The sequence below is a fragment of the Oryctolagus cuniculus genome, chromosome 4, assembly GCF_051225735.1.
Source record: "Oryctolagus cuniculus isolate XC-2025 breed Fujian yellow rabbit chromosome 4, ASM5122573v1, whole genome shotgun sequence".
NCBI classification, from domain to species: Eukaryota; Metazoa; Chordata; class Mammalia; order Lagomorpha; family Leporidae; genus Oryctolagus; species Oryctolagus cuniculus.
In genome coordinates, this window is record NC_142870.1 from 144947718 (window position 1) to 144971070 (window position 23353).

Consider the following 23353-nt stretch of genomic DNA (forward strand, 5'->3'; position numbering starts at 1 on the left):
TTTTTAACCCTCTTTGTCATTGTGCAAGAGTTTTATAGTTTTACACTTAGGTACTTGGTCCATTTTGAATTAACTTTTGTGAAAGACTATGCGTAGGTTAATTTTCTTTTGTGTGTATTTTTAATTTCAACATCATTTCTTGAAAAGGCTGTTTTTTTCCTCCATTGTATTGCTTTTGCTCCTTTGTGAGAGATTAGCTGACAATACTTTTGTGGATCTATTCCTGGCCTCTGTATTCTGTCCATTGACATATTTGTTCTTTCACCAGAACTTCAGTGCTTTTATTATTGTGAAATTTTGGGTAAGTCTTGAAGTTCTTAATGCTACTTTTCCAACTTTGTTCTCTTTTAGAATTGTGTTTTTGGTGTTTCGGGTCTTAGGCCTATTCCTTATAAACCGGAATCTGTTTATCAACATTGACAATAATTTGCTGAACTTTTGATTGAGATTGTGTTAAATCTGTAGATCAAGTTGGGAGGAGCTGACATCTTCATAATATCAATTTTTCCTATCCATGAACATGGAATATCCCTCCGTTATTTAGTCCTTTGATTTTCTTTCATCAGAGTTCTTGTCATATAGATCTTATGTGTGTTTTGTTAGATTTATACCTAAGTAACTCAGATGCTAATGTAAACAGTATTCATTTTTTAATTTCGTTTATTTTATTGCTGGTGTATAAGAAATGGATAGACTTTTATGTATGAATTTTTTGCTATAATTGCTTGTTAGTTTCTTGAATTTAATGTTGGTGCTTTTGAATTTTCTAAAGACTATCATAAGTTGAAACAGAACTCTTCCTTCCCTATCTGTAAGCCTTTTCCCCAACTTTTTTCATACTATATCAGCTAGGGCTTGTCTTACATTGTTGATAAGAAGTATTGAGATAAGTTTTTTTAAAGATTTATTTATTTATTTGAAAGGCAGAGTTACAAAGAGAGAGACAGAGAAAGAGAGATTTTCCATCTGCTGATTCACTCCCCAAATGGCTGCAAGAGCTGGGGCTTGATCCATCCAAAGCCAGGGTCCAGGAGCTTGTTCTGGGTATCCCCCATGGGTGCAGGGCCCAGGTACTTGGGCTGTCTTCTGCTGCTTTCCCAGGTACATGAGCAGAGAGCTGGATTGGAAATGGAGCAGCTGGTACTCAAACAGCTGCCCATATGGGATACCACTGTCCCGGATGGCAGCTTTACCTGCTATTCCACAGCACTGGTCCCGTGAGGAACATTCTTACCACGTTCCCAGTCTTAGTGGGAAAAGCTCAGGTTTCTCACCATGTAAGTATACTGTTACAAAATTTTTGTAAAATTGTGTTAAAATGCACATAACAAAGATTTTGGCAGTCATAATCATTTTTCAATGCATGGTTTGAGTATATATTTACATTGTTGTGCAACCCAATCTCCAGTACTTGTTTAAAAAAATAATTACTGTATTTGAAAGGCAGATACAGCGAGCTCCCATTAACTGATTTAGTTCCCGAATGTTGTAGCAGCTGAGGTTGGCCCAGGCAGAAGCCCGGGGTAGGGAACTTAATGTTTTTTTCCAACATGGATGGTAGGGATTCAAATGCTTGAGCCATCATCTGCTTCCTCCCTGGGTGTGCATCAGCAGGAAGATGGAATTGGAAGCAGAGCTGGAACTCAAACCCTGCACTCCAATTCAGGATATGGGCATAATCAGAGTCTATGCCAAATGCTTGCCCCTCCCAAATTAAGTTCTCAAATTGAGACTCCATAATGATTAAACAAAAATTCTTCATTTATTATTTCTGCACAGTGCTTGGCAAGCATTCTACTTTCTTTGAGTTTCACTGCTCTGGCTACCTTATATAAGTATGTTTGTGCAGTATTTGTCTCCTTGTGATTGGCTTAATTTAGCAATATATTCTCTGTTTTGTTCATCTGTATTGTAGCATGTGGCAAAATTTTCTTTTAAAGGCCAGATAATACTCCTGTTCATGCATGAGCCACATTGTTAACTGTTCATCCACTAGTGCACACTTGAGTTATTTTCACCTTTGGTTTTTGTAAATAATGTTGTGAATACAAGTATACAGAGACTTCTTATTAGAAGATACAGAGACCCTCCTTAAGTTTTTGACCATATACCTATAAATGGAATCACTTCATCATTTATGTCTTCTTAATTTCTGCTGTCAGTGTTTGTAGTTTTCAGTGTATAAGTCTTCTGCCTCTTTGGTTACGTTTGTTTCTAGGTATTTTATTTTTTTGTGTCATAAATGGTGGAATTATTTTCTTAATTTCAAGTTGTTTGTTTTTAGTGTATGGCAGTGCAACAGTTCGTGTGATTTTGTCCTTCAGCTGCAACTCATTTGTGTAGAACTCTAGTAATTTTCTACATATGAGGGGGTCTTTAAACAATTTATGGAAAATGGAATTAAAGATATTTATTTTGGTGCGAAAAAGTGAAAGCCCTTCATTATTTTTCATATTATGTATTTTCCATGAACTTTCTGAAGACCTTGTATAAGATCATGTCAGCTTCAGAGAGAATTTTATTTCTTGCTTTACAATTTGACTGCCTTTTATTTAATTTTCCTTCTGAATTGTTCTGTAGAACTCCCATCCAGTACTGTGTTGAATGGAAATGGAGAAGGTGGTTATTTTTGACTTGAGGAAGAACTTTTAGTTCTTACAACTAGGTATGAGAGTAACTATAGACTTTTCATGTATCACTTTTATTTTTTAGAGGAAATTCCTATTTCATTATATCATGCAAGAGTGTTGAAATTTATCTAATGCTTTTTCTGTGTTGATATATTGTGTTCCCTCCTGCCTCATTCTGTTTATCAGCTTAGTGAAATCAGTTGATATTTCATGTGTTATTTATGCATTTATTTATTTACCATTAGTTAAAGTTTTTTGCTGTTAGAATACTGTTAGTTTACTTTATGTGTGCATGAATGCTAATTCAACCTTATCTAAGCATTTATACCTTGATGTATCTGCTTAAAATTGGAAAATAATTCTACATGAAAATATAAATGAGAATTTATCCCCTAGTGTGATTTAGTTTCTTGACTTTCCATTGCATCAGAACTTCCTTCTCCTCCTTGGCCCAGATTTGTATAAAAGTAGATAGAAGTTTGCATTAACTGTATTTTCATCTCTACTCATAATGTTTTACAGTTGCTTATATTCATACTTCTATTCATATTTTTTGTGATTATGTTATTTATTTATTTATTTATTTATTTGACAGAGTTAGGCAGTGAGAGAGAGACAGAGAGAAAGGTCTTCCTTCCATTGGTTCACTCCCCAAATGGCCGCTATGGCCGGAGCTATGCCGGTCCAAAGCCAGGAACCAGGTGCTTCTTCCTGGTCTCCCATGCGGGTGCAGGGCCCAAGCACTTGGGCCATCCTCCACTGCCCTCCCGGGCCACAGCAGAGAGCTGGACTGGAAGAGGAGCAACTGGGACTAGAACCCGGTGCCCATATGGGATGCCGGTGCCGCAGGTGGAGGATTAACCAAGTGAGCCATGGCACTGGTCCCAGAAAAGTTTATTTTCATCTATTTGAATTAAGAGAGAAGAGAAAGGGAAAATCAATTTTCTATCTGCTGGTTCACTTTCTAAAGGCCTGCAACAACCAGGATTGGGTCAAGCCGAAGCCAGGATTGTGGATCTCATTCTGGGTCTCCAGCGTGGCCTGCAAGAACCCAAAGAACCTGGCATATCTGCTACCTCCCAAGATGTATTAGCTAGAAGCTAGATTGCGGTTGGAGTATCCGAGACTTAAAGTGGTGCTCTCAAATGGGATATGGGCATCCCAAGTGGGGATTTAACCTGCTATATACCACCATGTCTACCCCTAAATGTTGTCTTTTAGTTCCAAAAGTACCCTCATATAGTATTTACTTTGTGTTTAAATTTACCCAATTGAGGCCGGCGCCGTGGCTCAATAGGCTAATCCTCCGCCTAGCGGCGCTGGCACACCAGGTTCTAGTCCCGGTCGGGGCACCGGATTCTGTCCCGGTTGCCCCTCTTCCAGGCCAGCTCTCTGCTGTGGCCCGGGAGTGCAGTGGAGGATGGCCCAAGTGCTTGGGTCCCTGCACCCCATGGGAGACCAGGAGAAGCACCTGGCTCCTGCCTTCGGATCAGCGTGGTGCACTGGCCGCAGCGCGCCGGCTGCGGTGGCCATTGGAGGGTGAACCAACGGCAAAGGAAGACCTTTCTCTCTCTCTCTCTGACTGTCCACTCTGCCTGTAAAAAAAAAAAAAAATAAAATAAAATAAATTTACCCAATTGATTTTTAAGAAACCCTTTATAATGGCTTTTTGCTCCCTTTATCTTTGTGTGTGCTGGTGGTAGGGGATCCGCCTTGCAAGGTTAATATCTCTACTATCTTTTTTTTTTTTTTTTTTTTTTTGACAGGCAGAGTGGACAGTGAGAGAGAGAGAGAGAAAGGTCTTCCTTTGCCGTTGGTTCACCCTCCAATGGCCGCCATGGCCGGCGCGCTGCGGCTGGCGCACCGCGTTGATCCGATGGCAGGAGCCAGGTGCTTCTCCTGGTCTCCCATGGGGTACAGGACCCAAGCACTTGGGCCATCCTCCACTGCACTCCCTGGCCACAGCAGAGAGCTGGCCTGGAAGAGGGGTAACTGGGACAGAATCCGGCGCCCCGACCGGGACTAGAACTCGGTGTGCTGGCGCCGCAAGGCGGAGGATTAGCCTATTGAACCACGGCGCTGGCTTCTACTATTTTTTAATCTAGAATAACTGCCTGTCTTTTTTTTTTTTTTTTTTAAGGTACTGACTTTTTAAGTGGACAAAGCTGTTAAATTTTTTTTTTTATATATTTATTTATTTGAAAGATTTGCAGAGAAAGAGAGAGAGGTTTTCCATCTGCTGGTTCACTCCCCAGTTGGCTGCAGTGGCCGGAGCTAGGCTGATCTGAAGCCAACAGCCTGGAGCTTACTGAAGGTCTCCCACATGAGTATAAATAGTTCAAGGACTTGGACCATCTTCTATTGCTTTCCCAGGCCATAGCAAAAGAGCTGGATCGAAAATGAAGTAGCTGAGACTCTAACCGGTGCCCATATGGATGCCGGCACCACATACGGCAGCTTTACCTTCTATGCCGAAGTGCTAGCCCCTAGGCTGCTAACTTTTAAAATGTCCCAACCTCCAAGTTTTTTTTTCCGTTAGTTTGACAGAGTTATAGACAGAGACAGAAAGGTCTTCCTTCAGTTGGTTCACTCCCCAAATGGCCCCTACGGCCGGCGCTGTACTGATCCAAAGCCAGGAACCAGGTGCTTCCTCCCAGTCTCTCATGCGGGTGCAGGGACCCAAGCACTTGGGCCATCCTCCACTGCCCTCCCGGGCCACAGCAGAGAGCTGGACTGGAAGAGGAGCAACCGGGACTAGAACCCAGCGCCCATATGGTATGCTGGCACTGTTCCATAATTAGTGATGGAAGATTCAATCATTTAGTTAATAAGGTGCTTTGATTTGGCAGATCTCTTATTTAAAGGATATATCCTTCTCATTAAAATAGACAAATATTCTGTGGAATGATACTGTTACTCAGAATGTTTTTTAGATAGTGTTTTTAGAGTCCAGTGATGGTCTTTGCCTGAATAAGTTTTATTAGGAGCTGCAAAATGTGGTTTTCTAATTCTGTAATTTCTTGGATGCTTGCTGGCATTTTTCTACTGAAAAGAACTTTCCATTTGTAACCAAGGATGAACTGTAGCTCTGCCTAAAACATGCTTCTTTCTTTTCTTTCTTTGTTTCTTCCTCTATTTCTTACAGAAGTTATTTGTTCTCATGGTGTGGCATACTGGGTAAAGCCACCACCTACAACACTGGCATCCAATATGGTTGTCAGTTCATGTTCTGGCTGCCCACTTCCCATGCAGCTCCCTGCTAATGGCCTTGGGCAAACAGCAAAAGATGGCCCAACTTCTACCTTTGTGGGAGACCCAGAAGAAATTCCTGGCTCCTGGGTTGTCCTTGCACAGGCCAATTGGGGAATGAACCCATGTATGAAGTATCTCCCCACTGCTGCTTGCCCCCTGTAACTTAACCTTTCAAATACATAAATAAATCTTAAAAAAAAAAGTTACTGTTAATTTTGGTAGCAAAAAATCGGTTTCTCTTCCTGTTTTCATCTTTTTGAAGACCTTTTCAAAGATTCATAGATTTTTATATTTTCTATAATCAATTCAGTTACTGTTTTTGATGTTCAAATTGTTCAGAATGGTATATCTTTCATGCAAGGAAGTAGCAAAATTGGAAACCCAGATGCTTTTCCATATAGTGGGCTCGCTTTGAAATTAAAATGTTTTTTTTTTCCCTTTAGCTATCATTTATCATAACGTTGATATAGTTGAGGTAGTGATATTGTGACATATACACACAACATACACATAGTAGTACTACTGAGCCCAGAATATTACAGTTTTCAAATTACAATGACTAAATCCATCTTAAAAAATAAAAAAATTTTGAGTGTTAATTGCAGAGAGAGAGTGACAGAGAGAAGCTAGAAACTCAGTCCAGGTCTCCTCTGCAAGTGGCAGAAGTCCAACTACTTGAAACGTCACTGTTGCTTCCTAAGATCTACATTAGCAGGAAGCTGGGAGTCAGGAGCTGGAGCCAAGACTTGAACCTGTGTACTCTGGAATCGGACACTGATGTGTTAAGTAGCTTCTCAACTGCCAGGCTAAATGGTTTTCCCAGTTACTCTTTTTAAAGCTTCACCTCTTTGGATCTTACCACTCAAGTATTCTAGCTGTATTTTAATTCATTCCCTTTTTTCTCTTTAAGAAACTAAATGTCTCTTCATCCTAGGCTTAGTATATCCCGAACATTATCACAGACTGAAGCGATTTTAACTATTACTAAGAATTTTCAGCACTCAGTCAATATGTTTTTACGCTGGGGCTAGCACTGTAGCATATTGAGTAAAGCTACCACTTGTGACACCGGCCTCATATGGGGTCTGGTTCGTGTCCCATCTACTACAATTCAGATATAGCTTGTTACTTATGGCCTTGTAAGAGGTAGGGGAAGATGGCTAAAGTACTTGGGCCCCTGCCACCTGAGACCTGAAAGAAGCTCTTGCCTCCTGGATTGGCTCAGCCCTGGCCATTGTTGCCATTAAGGAGTGAACCAGCAGGTGGAAAATCTCTCTCTCTATCTTTCCCTATCTCTCTGTAAAAATCTAACTTTCAAAATAAAGAACTCTTTAAAAATATTTTTATGCTGATATCAACCATCTCTGTATTATATAATGTTTTACTTCTTTAGTAACTTCAAAGGTCTTTCCTCATTCCCTCTATTATTGGCAGCCCAGTCGTGCAGAGTTAAATGGACTAAATTCAACATTGTTCTTTCTAGAAATTGAAAAGTCAACAGGGTTGCTTTGTATTTTTAGGTCATTCTCTATCTTACTTTGGTATTAAACAATATATCTGGCTGGCACCGTGGCTCACTTGGCTAATCCTCTGCCTGTGGCACCAGCACCCCAGGTTGTAGTCCCGATTGGGACGCCAGATCCTGTCCTGGTTGCTCCTCTTCCAGTCCAGCTCTCTGCTGTGGCCCAGAAAGGCAGTGGAGGATGGCCTAAGTGCTTGGGCCCTGCACCTGCATGGGAGACCAGGAGGAAGCGCCTGGCTCCTGGCTTCGGATTGGCTCAGTGCGCCGCCTATAGCAGCCATTTGGTTGGTGAACCAATGGAAGGAAGACCTTTCTCTCTGCCTCTCTCTTTCTCTCTCTCTCTCTCACTGTCTAACTCTGCCTGTTAAAAAAAAAAAATTATAATGACATTTGATGAGCCGTTTTTACAGTAGGAGTAGATAATGTCTTGACTTTTGAGTGTTGTCTTGTTCCTGAGTAATGGGCATGAATACTCCACTAAAATGCCAGCTATAGGTCATGGGAATCTTTGCTTTGATAACTAGTAACATACCTTTAAAAAAAAAAAAGTATTTCTAGACATTTGTTTGCAACTCCAGAAATATGTTCTGTTGGTGGATGGGTTACATGACCCAGCTTCTGCTTCAGTAACAACACTTTCTATCCCTTCACAAATCACAGAAGGAGAGTATTAGTTTGTAACTATATCTCTTGGTTCTATACTTGTATCAGTGATGGGCTAGCGTGTTCATCACTGCAAGAGCACTTGTATTTTTAGAGTCTTTCTCAGTTTATCTTTACATTTTTGTTAATACTGTCAATATTCTAGAGATATGTTAGGTTTAGACAGTGGTTTTTAAGTTTTTTTTTTTTTTTAATATCACTGATTTTGTGAAGATAGGCCAAATTGAGAATCAATTAGAGGGTGAATTGTGTCTATTACATGTATATGTAAGCATCTAGAACAGAAAATCTTAGCTTCTGGTATGTGCTATTTTGTGGTTTATTTTAAAAGAGGAAAATAGAAATTTTTGATCTTTTAAGAATTATATATTGACATTAGAGCTGTATACATTTATGGGGTACAAGGTAATGCTATGATTGTTGAATACAATGACCAAGTCACTTTCACCAACCATATATCACCTTGAATATCCTACATCTTCTGGGATGAGAATGCAGAAATCCTCTACAAAGTATTAATAAACTGAATTCAACATATGAAAAAGATCATTCACTAGGATCATGTGTGATTTATCATTGGGATGCAGGGATAGTTTAGCATTTGTAAAATTTTTAAAAGCTTTTATTTAATGAATGCATTTTTTATAGGTACAACTTTAAGAATACATTGATTCTTTTCCCCATGCCCACCCTCCCACCCTAACTCTTGTCCCACCTCCTACTCCCTCTCCCATCCTCTTCTTCATTGTGGTTCATTTTTAGTTTAACTTTATATACAGAGGACCAACTCTATGCTAAGTACAGATTTCAACAGTTTGCACCCACATACACACACAACATATAAAGTACAGGTTGAGAATGAGTTTTGCAGTTAATTCTCATAGTACAACTCATTAAGGACAGAGGTCCTTACATGGGGAGTAAGTGCACAGTGACTTCTGTTGTTCATTTAACAATTAACACTCTAATTATGATGTCAGTGATCACCCAAGTCTCTTGTCATGAGCTTCCAAGGCTATGGAAGGAAGCCTTTTGTGTCTACAGACTCCATCAGTATTTGGACATGATCATAAGCAAAGTGGAAGTTCTCTCTCCCTTTAAAGAAAAGTATATCCATCTTTGATGGTCCCTTCTTTCCACTGGTGTCTCACAGAGATCCTTCCTGTAGGATATTTTTTGCCACGGAGTCTTGATTTTCCATGCCTGAGCATTTGCAGATTGATAAATGTGATTCACTACATTAGTAAAATCAAGGACAAAAAATGGTCATTTCATTAGATGCAGAAAAATCATATGAAAAATTCAGCATCCTTTTATGGTTTTTTAAAAAAAAACCACTCAACAAAATAAGCATAAGGCATTTGGCTCAGCAGTTAAAATACTACTTGCGGTCTCTGCATTCCATTTCTATGTGCCTGAGTCCTGGGTCTTCTGATTGCATCTTCCTGCCGGTGTGTACTCTAGGAGGCAACAAATGATGGCTGAAGTACTTGGGTTCCTGCCACCCCTGTGGGAGATGTGGATTGAATCCTGGGTTCCTGGCTTTGGCCTGGCCTAGCCCTGGCTGCTGTGGGCATTTGAGAGAACCAGCAGATGAAAGATCTCTGTCTTTGCCTCTCTGACTTTCAGTTACATAAAAACTAAAATATGGTAGTGATATACTTCAACACGTTAAAGATAATTTATAGCAGGTCCACAGCTAACACTATCCTCAGTGGTGGGATATTTGAGCGCTCTCAACAAAGATCCAGAACAATATAAGGATGTCCACTCTCAACACTGGAAATCCTTGCTAGAGCAGTATGTCAAGAGAAAAAAAATCCCATTCACGTAGGAAAGGAAGAAGTGAATCTGTCACTGTTGACTATGTTCATGATCTTATACAAATGTGTGGAAAACCCTGAACCTGGAGAATCCATCAGAAAACTGTTAGAACTGACGGCCTTTATAGGATATGAATTCAACATGCAAAATCAGTAGTGTTTACAATAATAAAAATTATCTGAGAAAGAAATCAAGAGAACAATCCCATTTACAAAGCTAAAAGAGTACTTAGGAATAATTTAAAAAATTTTTTTTATTTGACAGAGCAACACATAGAGGGAGAGACAGAGGTCTTCGAAGCGCTGGTTCACTTCTCAAATAGCCACAACAGCCGCTACTTGGCAGTCTGAAACCAGCAGTCAGAACTCCCTCCTCATTTCCCACATAGGTTGCAGGGATCCAAGTACTTAGACTGTCTTCTGACATCTTCCCAGACACATTATCAGAAAGTTGGATTGGCAACAAGAAGCTGGGTCTTGAACCAGCACTCCAATTTAGGATGACGGCATTGTATATAGTGACTTAGTCTGCTGCCCCACAATGCTGGCCGCAGGGATTAATTTAACCAAGATGATAAAGACCTGTATGCTGAAATCTATAAAACATTGCTGAAAGAAGTTGAAGACCCAGATAAATGGAAAGATATCCTATGTTCATGGATTGAAAGAGCTAATATGTTTAAAATGTTCATACAATCCAGAGATCTAAAGATTCAGTGTAATCCCTATCAAAATTCTAATGTCATTTTTTGTAGATTTAGGAGAAAAGAATTCTAAAATTCATTTTTTTGTGGAACTCCAAAAAAACATAGATAGCCAAGGTAATCATCAGCTAAAGAAACAAAGCTAAAGACATCGTGTTACATAATTTCAAGTTATACTACAAAATGATAGAAATTGAAATATTGCTTCATTTTTGTATTAGTTCTATAGTCTTTATAGATGTAAAAATATAGAATTCTGCTTAGACCTAGAAAATCATGTATTAGCACACACAAATGTACATGAAAATGTAAGTTGATTAAAAAGACAAAAGGAAAAATAGTTTTTCAGCTTTTTCTTAAAGGTGACTATACTTGTATTGGTAAATTCAGATGCATGAGTTCTGTAACCTTACCAGGGTAGCTTGAGGATCACTTCATTTTGAATCATTTTTTTTTTTAAAGACTTATTTATTCACTTGAAAGGTAGGGTTACAAAGAGGTGGAGGGGTGGGGGGTGTCTTCCATTCACTGGTTCACTCCCTAGATGGCTGCAATGGCTGGGGCTGGGCCGATCTGAAGCCAGGAGCTTCTTCCAGGTTTCCCACATGGGTGCAGGGGCTCAAGGGTTTGGGCCGTCTTCTACTTCTTCCCCAGGCCATAGCAAAGAGCTGGATCGCAAGTAGAGCAGCCAGGACTGGAACCAGTGCCCATATAGGATGCCGGGACTGCAGGCGGTGGCTTTACCTGCCATGCCACAGAGCTGACCCCAGAATCATTCTTTCCTTGGCCTTTCCATTCGTTCTCTTGGTGGCTTTGGCTTCATACACCAAGTTTTTCCTTTATCACATGACAATATTAGAAGCTTTTTTAAAAAGTTTATGTGAAAGAGAGACAGAGTGCTTCTATCTTCTAGTTTATTCCCTAAATTCCTGCAGTAGTTGGGATTGGACCATACTAAAACTAGGAGCCAATCTTGGTCTCCCCAAGAATCCAGTGACAGTAGCTACCACTGACTCTGCCTTAACAGGTATGTAAAGTTAGGAATAAAAGCCAGACATGGAATCCAAGCACTTTGATTTGGATCTGGGGCATTTTATATGAGGTACAGGCACAAGAATTATTCACAGAGTTTATAGATTATGGAATTAAAAGATAAATTCATTTTGGTACAAAAATTTAAAAATACTTTTTCATAATACACATTTCCCATGAACTCTTTGAAGAGCTTTTATTTTGAGCCTTAACAAGCAGTATTTTCTTTTGCATGAATGTTATAATTTGAAGGTATGGTTTTTGCTACTGGTTAATAAGAGACCAGAAAAATTTTTTAAAGGAATAAAAAATAAAAAAAAGGGAAGCGAAATTATTTTCTATGTAGCAATAGCTGTAAGATTATAAGTGGAGTAAATTTGTCACTTCACAGCTTTTTTAATATAAATTTTAAGGTTGTTTACTTATTGCCACAATCTTGTAATATCAGTTATTATAAATATAGAAATATAGAAAATATAACTAATCAAAAAGAAAAGCCAAGTAGGTAATCACTGTTAACAGTTCCATGTGTGTCCTTCCAATGATTGTATGTTGCAGGTTCAGGCATACATACAGTCAGAAAGTTTAAACATACTTCGTTAACTTTTTCAATTGAAAGTTCTCTTCTGAATTCTTTCTAAAAGCATTGAAGCTCCTTATTCGAACAGATCTGTGGAGAAATGCAGTAACCAAAATAAAAGTGGAGCTGCTCTCTTTGTAAGTGGGGTGGAAATAGAAAGCTATCAAAGAAATCTAGGGCTTTGTACAGGAGGTTTAGTTGAAGCATATCTACAATTTTTAATTACTGGAAAGTATTCCATTATATAACATGTGACAGCTCTGGACAGTTGTGCTTCAATCTCCTTTGAAAAAGGTCTGCCTTGAGGAATGTTGAGCTGAAAGCCTTTAGTACAGAGTGTGTGTTTGCTGTTTGTTTTTGGCATCATTGAATCATGGCCACATTTTCTCCAGGCCCTTCATCCTAGTAACTGACCACAGCAAGTATACTAGGGTCTGGCTATTTCTGTTGAATATGGAACTTCACTAAATGCAGTCTTTGTGAGTTCTCTGTTGGGCTGTTAGACCAGAGCTGTACTGGTCTGGGGCTGTTCTTGCCTTATCTACCTACCTTTCTCCTCTGCTTTCACAGTGGTCAGACTTGTATTAGATATGAAGATTTTTTTTATGCTTGCTTAATTTTTCTCTCATTTTTCCATAGGCATTTCTCGTGGTAAATTTCTTACACCATCTTGAATTTATTTCCCAGACAACCTTAAGTGACACACATCCACATGCTTGAAAAAAAATTTTAAGAAAATTGAAGGTCATTCATATTATTTTTTTTAAAAAAGTAATGAAATGCCAAAATGAAAAGTAAACTATCTACCCCCTTCTTGAAATGCTCAGCAAAACATTTCCACATATTCAACAATATTCCTTTTTCATATTCTGATGTATTATTTCTTGATTTATCATCTTCAGGTAGTCTCAAGTTATCTTACTGTTCTGAAAGATAAGGGGATTATAGTCAACTTTTATCTAACCGTTCATTCATCTTTTAATTTTTGTTCACTAGTGATTTGCTGTTTTTATCTTGTTAAGGCTTATGCTTAGTAATATATCCATAATTTGGGCCATACTTTATTTATAAAATTGAAATTCAGTAACATGTGCTAAAATTATATAAACAATTTAGTTGGCCGGTGCCACGGCTCACTAGGCTAATCCTCTGCTTGCGGCACTGGCACCCTGGGTTCCAGTCCCGGTTGGAGTTTCGGGTTTTAGTCCTGGTTGCTCCTCTTCCAGTCCAGCTCTCTGCTGTGGCCCGGGAAGGCAGTGGAGGATGGCCTAAGTTCTTGTGCCCTGCACTGGCATGGGAGACCAGGAGGAAGCACCTGGCTCCTGGCTTCGGATCAGCGCAGTGCGCTGGCCATGACGGCCATTTGTGGGGGTAAACCAACGGAACAAAGACCTTTCTTTCTGTCTCTCTCTCTCTCACTGTCTAACTCTGCTTGTCAAAAAAAAAAAAAAAAAAAAACAAAACAATTTAGTTTGGAACCAAGTGATATGGTAGAGACTCTATAAGAGGATTGTGCTTCCATATATTTTAGCAATGCCAAGGAAAAGTTCAAGTTTCTTTCTAGATGCTTTGCTGTTCCTTAACTGCTTATGTTGTCTTCCGTTAAGAGTACAAGCTACACGAGTTGGGTTTTGTATCCCATATCAACAATTACTAATCATGTGATCTTGGGCAAATTCCTTAAGCTTTCTGTGCTTCCTAAGATCTGCACAATTGGTACAACAGTTCTTAGTAGTTTTTCTTTACTACTGTCACAGATTGACACAAATTAAGTAGCTTGAAACAATGCCTATTTATAATCTTGCAGTTTCCTGAGGTCAAAAGTTCAATTTGCTATGCTGGGTCACTGCTTAGAGTCTCTGGAGGCTGAAATCAGAGTGTCAGCAGTTCTGAGTCTTTTCAGGAGGCTGTAGAGGGGAATCTATTTCCTTAATACTTTGGATTGCTGGCAGAATTGAAGAGGCTGTGGGACTGAGGTCTCATTTCTTTGCTAGCTGTTGGATTAGTGAAGGCAGGTCATGCTCAGCTTCTAGAGGCCACTTGGATTACTTTGTTTATGGTTCCCTTCATTTCAGAACCAGCAGTGGAGGCTGGAGTTACTTCAAGCTTCGAATCACTGATTCCTCTAATTTCCTCTTTCTTTTGAGGACTGGCAATTATATTGAACCTATCTAGATAATCTAGGATAATCTCTCTATTTAAAAAGCCTGCATGTAACCGTTTTGCATGTAATACAGCATACACAGGAGTTAACAGCAGGGGACAAAATGCATAGGGGCTCAAAATCCTGCCTCCCTCTGGTCTTTGTTTCCATCTCACATGCAACTAACATTCATCCCATGCCAAGGTGCCCAGTGGTTTCGTTCTGTTACAATTCAAAATACATCTAAATCTTGTCAGTCCAGAAAACCTAGGCTCTTTGTGAACCTGTAAGACTAAAGAAAAAACTCCTCAAATAAGAAGTTGGGGGACAGTTATAGACACTATGGCTCACAAAGAGGGAATAATGGAAAAAGGAGTCCCAAGTAATTTCAAAAGCTATCTGGAACAACTCCATTAGAGGGGCCTGTGTTGGTGGCATAGCTGGTAAAGCTTCTGCATGCAAGGCTGGCATCCCATATCGTCACCAATTCCCATCCTGGCTGCTCCACTTCTAATCTAACTCCTTACTAATGTGCCTGGGAAAGCAGCAGAATGTTGCCCAACTACTTGGACTCCTGCACCCATGTGGGAGACTCGGAAGAAGCTTCTGGTTTTAGGCTCCTTACCAGTACAGCTCTTGTGGCCATTTGGGGAGTGAACCAGTGGATGGAAGATTTCTCTGTCTCGCTATCCCCACCCCCCCATGCCTTTCAAATAAATAAACTTTTTTTTTTTTTTTTTTTTTTTTTTAAAGGAAACTCTGCTAGATTTCAAGGACCGGTAATAATCCTTGTGGTTTCCAGTTTCACTCTCTGGGCTTACAGCTGTGCCTTCTCTGATTACTTTTTTAATTTATTCATCTTTTGTTTTTCTCCATGTTTGATGATTCTTGGATGTTCATCTATGTTGAAGAAAGATGAAGTTGGTTAGTTTAGGTAAGAAGACTGAGGGTCTCTGCTCCGTGTTTTTTTCATCCATAGATTGTTTCCCTTAGTTTGCATGTGGCAGGCTGCTTTACTCTAATGCATTCTGAAGGGCATGCATTTCTCAAAAAATTAAGGAAGCAAAAACAAAACAGTGTTGTTCTTTTTATATGTACAACACAGACACACATACCATATACAGACACAAATAGTTTATCTGTGGCACTAAAGTTTCATGCTGTGGGCGATTAAGGAAAAATCAATCTCCTATGGGGTTGATAATGGAAAGAAAGGCTGACAAATAATGTCGTAAGGTATATGGATAACTAGGCAGGTTGTTCATATACCCACAGTTGACAAAATAATCATATCTGATCTGGAGAGTGGAATGTTTTAGCATCTCAGATGCTGCTCTGCTTTACTTGAGGTCCCAATGCCCACTGTAGGAGCTTTCCACTGATGTGTGTACTTTATTTAGAGCAGTAGTTTTTGAAAGTAAATCATTGTAAAAATTGAGAGGGAACAGGAGAGGAAGCAGGAGGAAGGGAGAATAGGGTGGGAAGTATCAGTATGTTCCCAAATATGTATATATGAAATACATGAAATTTGTATACATTAAATAAAATTTTAAAACAAAAGCAGTTTTCTAACTTTTTAAAAAATTGTGCTCCATAGTATAAAATACATTTTACACCACAACTTAGTTCACATATATATGATTTTATAAATAAGTTAACTGTAGTGAAAGTTCTGTGAAAGAGTACAAACTTACGTTTATTTTCATTAATAATTACAAGTTGTAACTAACTAAAATGATTTGAAACCTATAGTTTGAAGAACCCTTTAGTATCAGGGTTTAATCTCAGGCTTGACAGCCTTTCCTGTTAGCTCTTTCTTTAAGTAGGGAGAGGAGGAGAGACCCACTTGACTCAGCTATTTGGAATGCAGTTCTTTAATTACTGATTTAGCTGATTTATTTACTTGATGATATCCCATTTCCCCATAAGCTAACCCCTGCTCTTTGCATTTTAAGCTTGACGCCTATCTTTGGCTCTGCTGGGAAGATCCAAAATTCTATATTTACTGTGGTTTCTTTGTAAGTCTTGGAGGTATCATTCTGATCTGATGATGGGAATACCCTACCTCCACCCCCATATGTTAGATTGGAATGCTTTTCTTTCTGAGTTTGTTTAAAAACAAAACAGCTTTCTGTACTTACCTGAAGTCCAGAGGTGGGAGAAAAAGCACAAAATCTGGCATGTTGATTTGGGAGTGCTGTAGTGTGTTTAAAATAACAATCTTTAAAAGTTTATTTTGATGTTTTGAAACTTTTCAAGAAGTTTTATTATTGATAAATGTTAGAATAGCCATGGTTGTTTTTAATGGTGACTATAAATGATTGAACGTGTGATGTGAACTTTCTATTTGCCTGTAGAATCTGATTATCTTTGTTACTGTTCCTAATTGGTGGGTCATGGTTAAAAGTGATGTTCTTTGTGGTAAAGCTAACAAAGAGTTTTGAATCCCGCTTCTGTAACTTATTAGCTATATACCCTTGGACAAATTACTTCATTTCTCTTTACCTGTTTGCTTTTCTTAAATATGTAGAGTATCCTCTTCATAGGACCGTTGTGAGAATTGTTAGGGCATATAAATAAATTCCTTAGGATAGTGAGTAAGCACTTAATAACTTCTCATTTGTAAGCTTCTTCATCATAACCATACTCAAACAAATATATCTTTTTTGCTTAAAAAGAAAAATTATCTTGTCCTCATGTTCATTTCAAAATGTGAGTTTCATAAGAGAATTGTTACTTTATGTTTTCAGCCTACTTGATTATTACTTTAAATTACCATGTTTTATTTTGCTGGAATTACTAAACTGAAAAATTGGCAAAGCTATGACTGAGTTAGCTAAAGTACATAGAGAAAGGATATGGAGTGATTAGATAAATATCAGTTTGTTAGCATGAAGGGAAACAAACTTCATAGATAATAGGGGAGAAAGAGAGCGTTGGAAAATTGGTTCCACAACTTATTAACTATGTGATTTCAGTAGGTTATTTTTCTGTGCCTCAGTTTCACTATAAAATAAGGTTGATAATAAGAATACTTACCTTGGGGGCTGGTGTTGCGGCATTACAGGTAAAGCCTGTGCCTGTAGCACTGTCATACCCTTTGAGCAGTGGTTTGTGTCTGGCTGCTCCACTTCTGATCTGGCTCGCTGCTAATGATCTGAGAAAAGCAGTGGACAATGATCCAAGTGTTTGGGCTCCTGCACAAACAGGAAAAACAGGATGATGGTACTGGCGCCGGCTGTTGTGTCTAACTGGAGAATGAACCAGCTGGATGGAAGATTTTTTTCTATGTCTCTCCTTTCTCTGTAACTCTGACTTTCAAAATACATAAATCTTAAATACTTACTTTATGGGGATATTGTGAAGATCTCATGAATTAATAAACTAAAAGCGCTTAAAGGGTAATAGCTGCATGATATTAATATTATGCTTGGATTTTGAATGAAGTGTTTGTGTTCAGAGTTTGTATAAGTACAAAGAATACAGTGTTAAAGGAGATTTTTTTATATTAAAAGGAGTAATTTATGGTTTTTTTTTTTGTTTAGATGTAGCATTTTGGATAAAAGTATTCTGGGATATTAATGAAAGCTTTGTTAATATAATTATACTTTTTATAAGCTTTATTTATTTGAAAGGTAGAGTGGGGGAGAGAGAGAGAGAGAGAAAGGAAGAGATATCTTTCCCTCTGATGGTTCACTCTCTAAATGGTCACAACTTCCAGAGCTAGGCAGGTCTAAAGCTGGGAGCCAGGAGCTTCTTCTGGAGCTCCCACATGGGTGCAGGGGCCCAAGTACTTGGGCCATCTTCCACTGCTTTTCCAGGCACATTAGTAGGGAGCTGGATCAGAAGTGGAACAGGCACTTGCTAATATTGCAAACAGAGGTTTTACTTGTTATGTCACAACACCAGCCCCGCTACAATAATACTTTTAATCATTGGGCTTTTCAAATTTGTTTTAATATGTTTAGGACCATACCAAAGCATTGCTGGCTTTCTTACTTAAAAGCTATTAAAAGAGTTTATCTTTTTCATTCTTAGTATTCCTAATTTCCCATACTTACTTCTGTTTTAGTAGTTAATGGTAGTTGCTGTTTTTTTTCTTTAAAATCCTTCCTTTGAAGTTGTAGGAGATTTATGGTTAGAATGTATATGAAACAGGATTTTCTGTCACATTAATTGAAAGTCTGTTTAAAGTGTTTTACCCAGAATATTTTTCTTTTCAGGGTTTTAGTGTTGGAGTGTAAGTATGGCTTTTCTTTTTTATCAGTTCTGTTCCTGATTTAAAAGCATTTTGAATAGTACTTTTCATGTATGCTGTTTATATGTGAATTGATTGAATATAGTTCTAGAAATTTATTTTTCTAGATTGCTGAATAGTTTTTTTTTTTTACAATTTCTTTAATTGTAGGTGCTCATTATGTACCAACGTTGAAGTTCTTTTGCAGAGATAAGTTTTATGAGATTTCTTACCATTGCAGAATTGCACACTGTTAAGGTGATTTTGCTGATAAAGGCTGGCTAGCTGTGCATCTATGAGAAGGAACTTTGTAGGAAAAGATGGTTATCTCCTATGAATTGCCAAAAGAATGATTTTCCTTGAAAACTGTAGGATATCTTTTGTATACTATTTGCACACCTTTATATATGTTTATAAAGTGTCTGGTACACACATCATATGTTTACTTCATTTTTGGCAACTTTATCATTTGTGTGAGAACCTGACAGTTTTCCAGTGCATTTCAGGATATGTTCATTACTCTTGATGGTTCGTTGCTAAATATTGTCTTGATGATTATTCTTTGCTTTCCTGTATCTTTTTTTTTTTTTTTGCAATTCTGAATCTGATATTCAACTATTGTGTGCTATTAATTATAGTTCTCAATTTTTGAAATTTATAAACCATTATAGCATTTTTGATTCATGGGTAGTTACCCCCCCACCCCGCCTTTTTTTTTTTAGAAGTAGTTACCCTATTAAAGTAATTGAGTTCCTCTATTCATTTGGATAATGTGCTATGTTGAGCTTTGGTTGTTAATTGATAGATGTAGTATCCTCTCTGTGAGAGCTTTTAAAATGCATAACACGTATTTCAGAAAGCAGCTGTTGCTATGGCAACTCTCAGGTCACTTGCAGCTCAGCTTACATGATTGGCTGTTAATGGAGTCTAATATGCTTGAGAAGAGAATTGAGCAAATGAAAGAGGGTTTTGAAGAAATCCTCTTGAACCACTTCAAGTTTACAGAACAGCACACAAAAATTTAACACTTATATTACTGTTGTGTGATTTTACTGGAAGTGCTTTTATGAATAATGAGGTGAGACAGGACAAATTCCTTGAAAAAACTATTTTCAGAACCCTACTATGAATGTTGGAATCTTGTGCTATCACTTTCCCTTATTTTACTATTTAAAGGAACACTTTCACAGCCGTTAAATTTTGTCATCTACTCTCTGAAATACGTATCTCAGAGGATTTAATTAAATCGAAGCATGGGAAGGCTGTTAATTGTGCAGAGTCAGAAAGAGTACTAAAACCAGACATAATGTCTAAATTTACTCTAGTTGTGTGAATTCAGTTACAGTTGTCTTTTACTTGGATTCTTAAGGTATTCACCTGAATAACCGCCTCTTTTTGGGGATATTTGGATTGTGTGAAAAGGGAGGTTGTGGTGTGTGCTTGTGATTTTTGAGTCTGTAAAATGAGTAAAATCAAGCATGATTAAGATCGGTCATAAAAATTAATAGTCACGCAAAATAACAGTAATATCTGTCTAAAAGTTTCATTATTGCCCATCAACTACCTCTTTTGTAACTGCTGTTAGCATGAGGACTGTTTTACTAATTTGGCAATTAAGTAATAGCAGATATAATGAAAATGCAATTGTGGTATATATAAATCAGATAAATTTGTTAAATAATTTAATGTTACCTCACAAGTGATTTCACTTTGTAAAAACAACTTCAGCTAGTTAGTTCAGCCAGTGAAGGAAATAGGACTAAGACATGTAGCTTTCTTTTAAAATTTTTATTTATTTTCATTTTGCTTGAAAGGCAGAGACAGTGACAGACCTTCCATCCAGTAGTTCACTCCCCAAATGCCCATAACAGCTGGGATTGGGGCAGGTTGAAACCAGGAGCTTGGAACTCTATTCAGATTCCACATGTGGGTGGCAAGGAGCTAAGCATATGGGCTGTTAACCTGCTGCCTCCCAGGGTGCACATGAGCAAGAAGTTAGATCCAAAGTGGAGTTCCAGGCTCCAACCGGGCACTCCAGTAGAGAATGCAGCTGTCCAGATTAGCGACAACCCCTGTGCCAAACGCTCACTTCTACCTTATTTGAAATATCTGTTGTTCCTACTTAGGATTTTAAAAAATTAATGATTATGATAGTAGTATTGAAATTGCACTAAGTTACAGTATGATATATACAATATATTTAATTTTTTATTTTGCTGGTAAAATAGTTATAAAAAGATGAGCAGTTATTAACATACTAAGTTGCTGTTGACTTATTTCCTAATTAAAGGAACTCTTAATAATAATAAAAATTTTTTATAATAGAGCTGCATAGTGAGTGAAGTACCCTTATTTGTTGACAAAACACTCTAGATGGTTAGTAAATGTCTTCTATACACTAAAATCTATTAAATTCATGATCATTACGACCTTTTGAAATTCCTTTAAGGTCATTTTGCTTTTAAATGATAATGTTCAGATGACCTGGTGACCATATGTCATGATCTGCCTATGGCAGTTCTGAGAGTACCAAATAGTATTTTCGTACAGTATAATTAAAAGAATATTGCTACTTTTTATATTTAATACCAGGAAATTTAAAGGAAATTGATGTAAAGATTCATAACTCTTAGCTAATGTTGACATTTTAGTACATTTTTTTTCTGTGCTTAATAAGTTTGGTTACTTCAAAAAGTTCATGGAAAATGGAATTAAAAGAAAAATTGATTTTGGAGCAAAAGTTTTTTTTTAAGTCTTTGTATAATTTTTTCTTAATTGCATGTTTTCTGTGTACTTTTTAGAGACTTCTCATATGCAGATTTCAAAATTGTTTGCACCAAAATAAATTTACCTTTTAATTCCATTTTTCCTGAAGTTTTCTAAGTACCTTGGTACATAAAACATGCATACAAGAGGTCATCCTTTATATATGTCTGTATACTGGCCACTTTCCTTCTGTATATAGCATTCTGAGTTTAATTCTCCTCAAACATTGTTTTTAATGGTAAATAATATTTCAAGAGTTGGAGCAGCTTTGTGGTCTATCAGGTGAAGCTACTCCTTGCGATCCCTACATCCCATATTGAACTGCGGTTCAAGTCCCAGCAACTCTGTTTCCAATGCAGCTCCTTGCTATTGTGCCTCAGAAGCAGCAGATGATATCTCAAGTATTTGAATCCCTGCTACTCCTGTGGGAGTTTTAGATAAAGTTCCTCACTCCTGGCTTTGAACTGGCCCAACCATGGCTGTTGAGACCATTTGGTGTGGGAACCAGGGGATAAAAGATCTCATTCTCTGTCTTTCCTATTACTTTATCAAATAAATAAATAAATGTTTAAAAGATGTTCCAAAAGTAATTGGTCTGTACTTGTGATCATAAATAATTCAGGATGGATGAATATTGTTAAATATATTTATGTGCTTATACATTTCTTGATATTTGTTTTAGGACAGATTCATAGAAAAGAAATAATTGGACCACAGAATATTGGAAAAGATCTTGATAACTATTAATTGCTTTCTAACAGAGCTTCACTCCCCAGATGGCCACAACAGCCAGAGCTGTGCCGATCTAAAGCCAGGAACTTCTTCTGGGTCTCCCACATGGTTGCAGGGTTCCCAGGATCTGGGCCATCTTCCAGTGCTTTCCTAGGCCATAGCAGAGAGCTGCTTCGGAAGTAGAGTAGCTGGGACTCGAATTGATGTCCATATGGGATGCTGACACTGCAGGCGGTGGCCTTACCTGCTACACCACAGCACAGGCTCTGAGCTTTTAATTTTTTGTCTTACAAATTTACTTGTGGGACTTAAGGTAGGGATGGTTAAAGTAATCCTGACTTCACCTCATTACATATAGTAACTATTGACTGATCAAAGGTCTTTTATCTCATTTATTTGCTTTTTATCTATATTAATCTCTTTTTCTTCTCCTCCCATAGTCATACATTTCAATATGCTTATATATGTACACACACACACACACATACACACACACATATATATATATATATAAAATATTTTGTGTGAGTTCTTAGAAAACATACTTTATGGATTTGTTTCAAGTCAATCTTACCTCTATGTTAACCATTTTGTGTACAGTTCAGTGATATTAAATATATTTATATTGTTATACCAGTCATCACTGTCATACATGTACAGAACTCTTTACATCTTGCAAATCTAAAACTGTGCTCTTTAAATAATAAATCCTGGGGTGGTGTTTGACTTAGTGATTAAGAAGCTGGTTAGAAGACAACATCTCATGTTGAAGTGCCTGAGTCTGATTACTGGCTTCAATTTCTGATTCTGGCTTCCTGCTGATGCATACTCTGGGAGACAGTGGTGATGGCTCAAATAGTTGGGTGCCTGCCTCCCATTTGGGTGACCTAGATTATTTTCATGATTCCTTGATTTAGCCTTCAGTTGTTGTGGGCATGTGTTCCTCTACCTCTCAAACAACCAAAAAGCTCTCCTAGGAACTACCATTCTGTTTGTCATCTCTATAAATATGATTAAAGATTTCATAGAAATGGAATCATAGTATTTGGCTTTTTTTGTGTATGGCTTATTTCGTGTAGCATATTTTGAAGAATCATCCCTGTTGTAACATATGTCAGAATTTCCCATTTTAAAGTTGAGCAATACTCCAATTAGCACATTGTGCTTATCCATTTGTCTGTCAACAGAGACTTAGGTACTTCATAGTTTTCACTGTTGTGAATAATGTTGCTGTATTCATGGGTGCTATTGCTGGATCTTACGGCGATT

At 37.9% G+C, this 23353-nt stretch overlaps 1 protein-coding gene across 6 annotated transcripts in view; it reads left to right on the forward strand.

Moving 5' to 3' along the window:
* STAG1 (STAG1 cohesin complex component) overlaps positions 1 to 23353 on the forward strand; it is a 381935-nt gene that overhangs the window by 66050 nt on the left and 292532 nt on the right. The window contains exon 1 of one of the 6 annotated variants that reach the window (XM_089332229.1): positions 13477 to 15283. The exons of the other annotated variants lie outside the window; for them this stretch is intronic. The gene's annotated coding sequence lies outside the window, so the exon portion shown is untranslated. Of the gene's footprint in view, positions 1 to 13476; positions 15284 to 23353 lie in introns of those variants that run through there. 6 annotated transcript variants of the gene reach the window in all.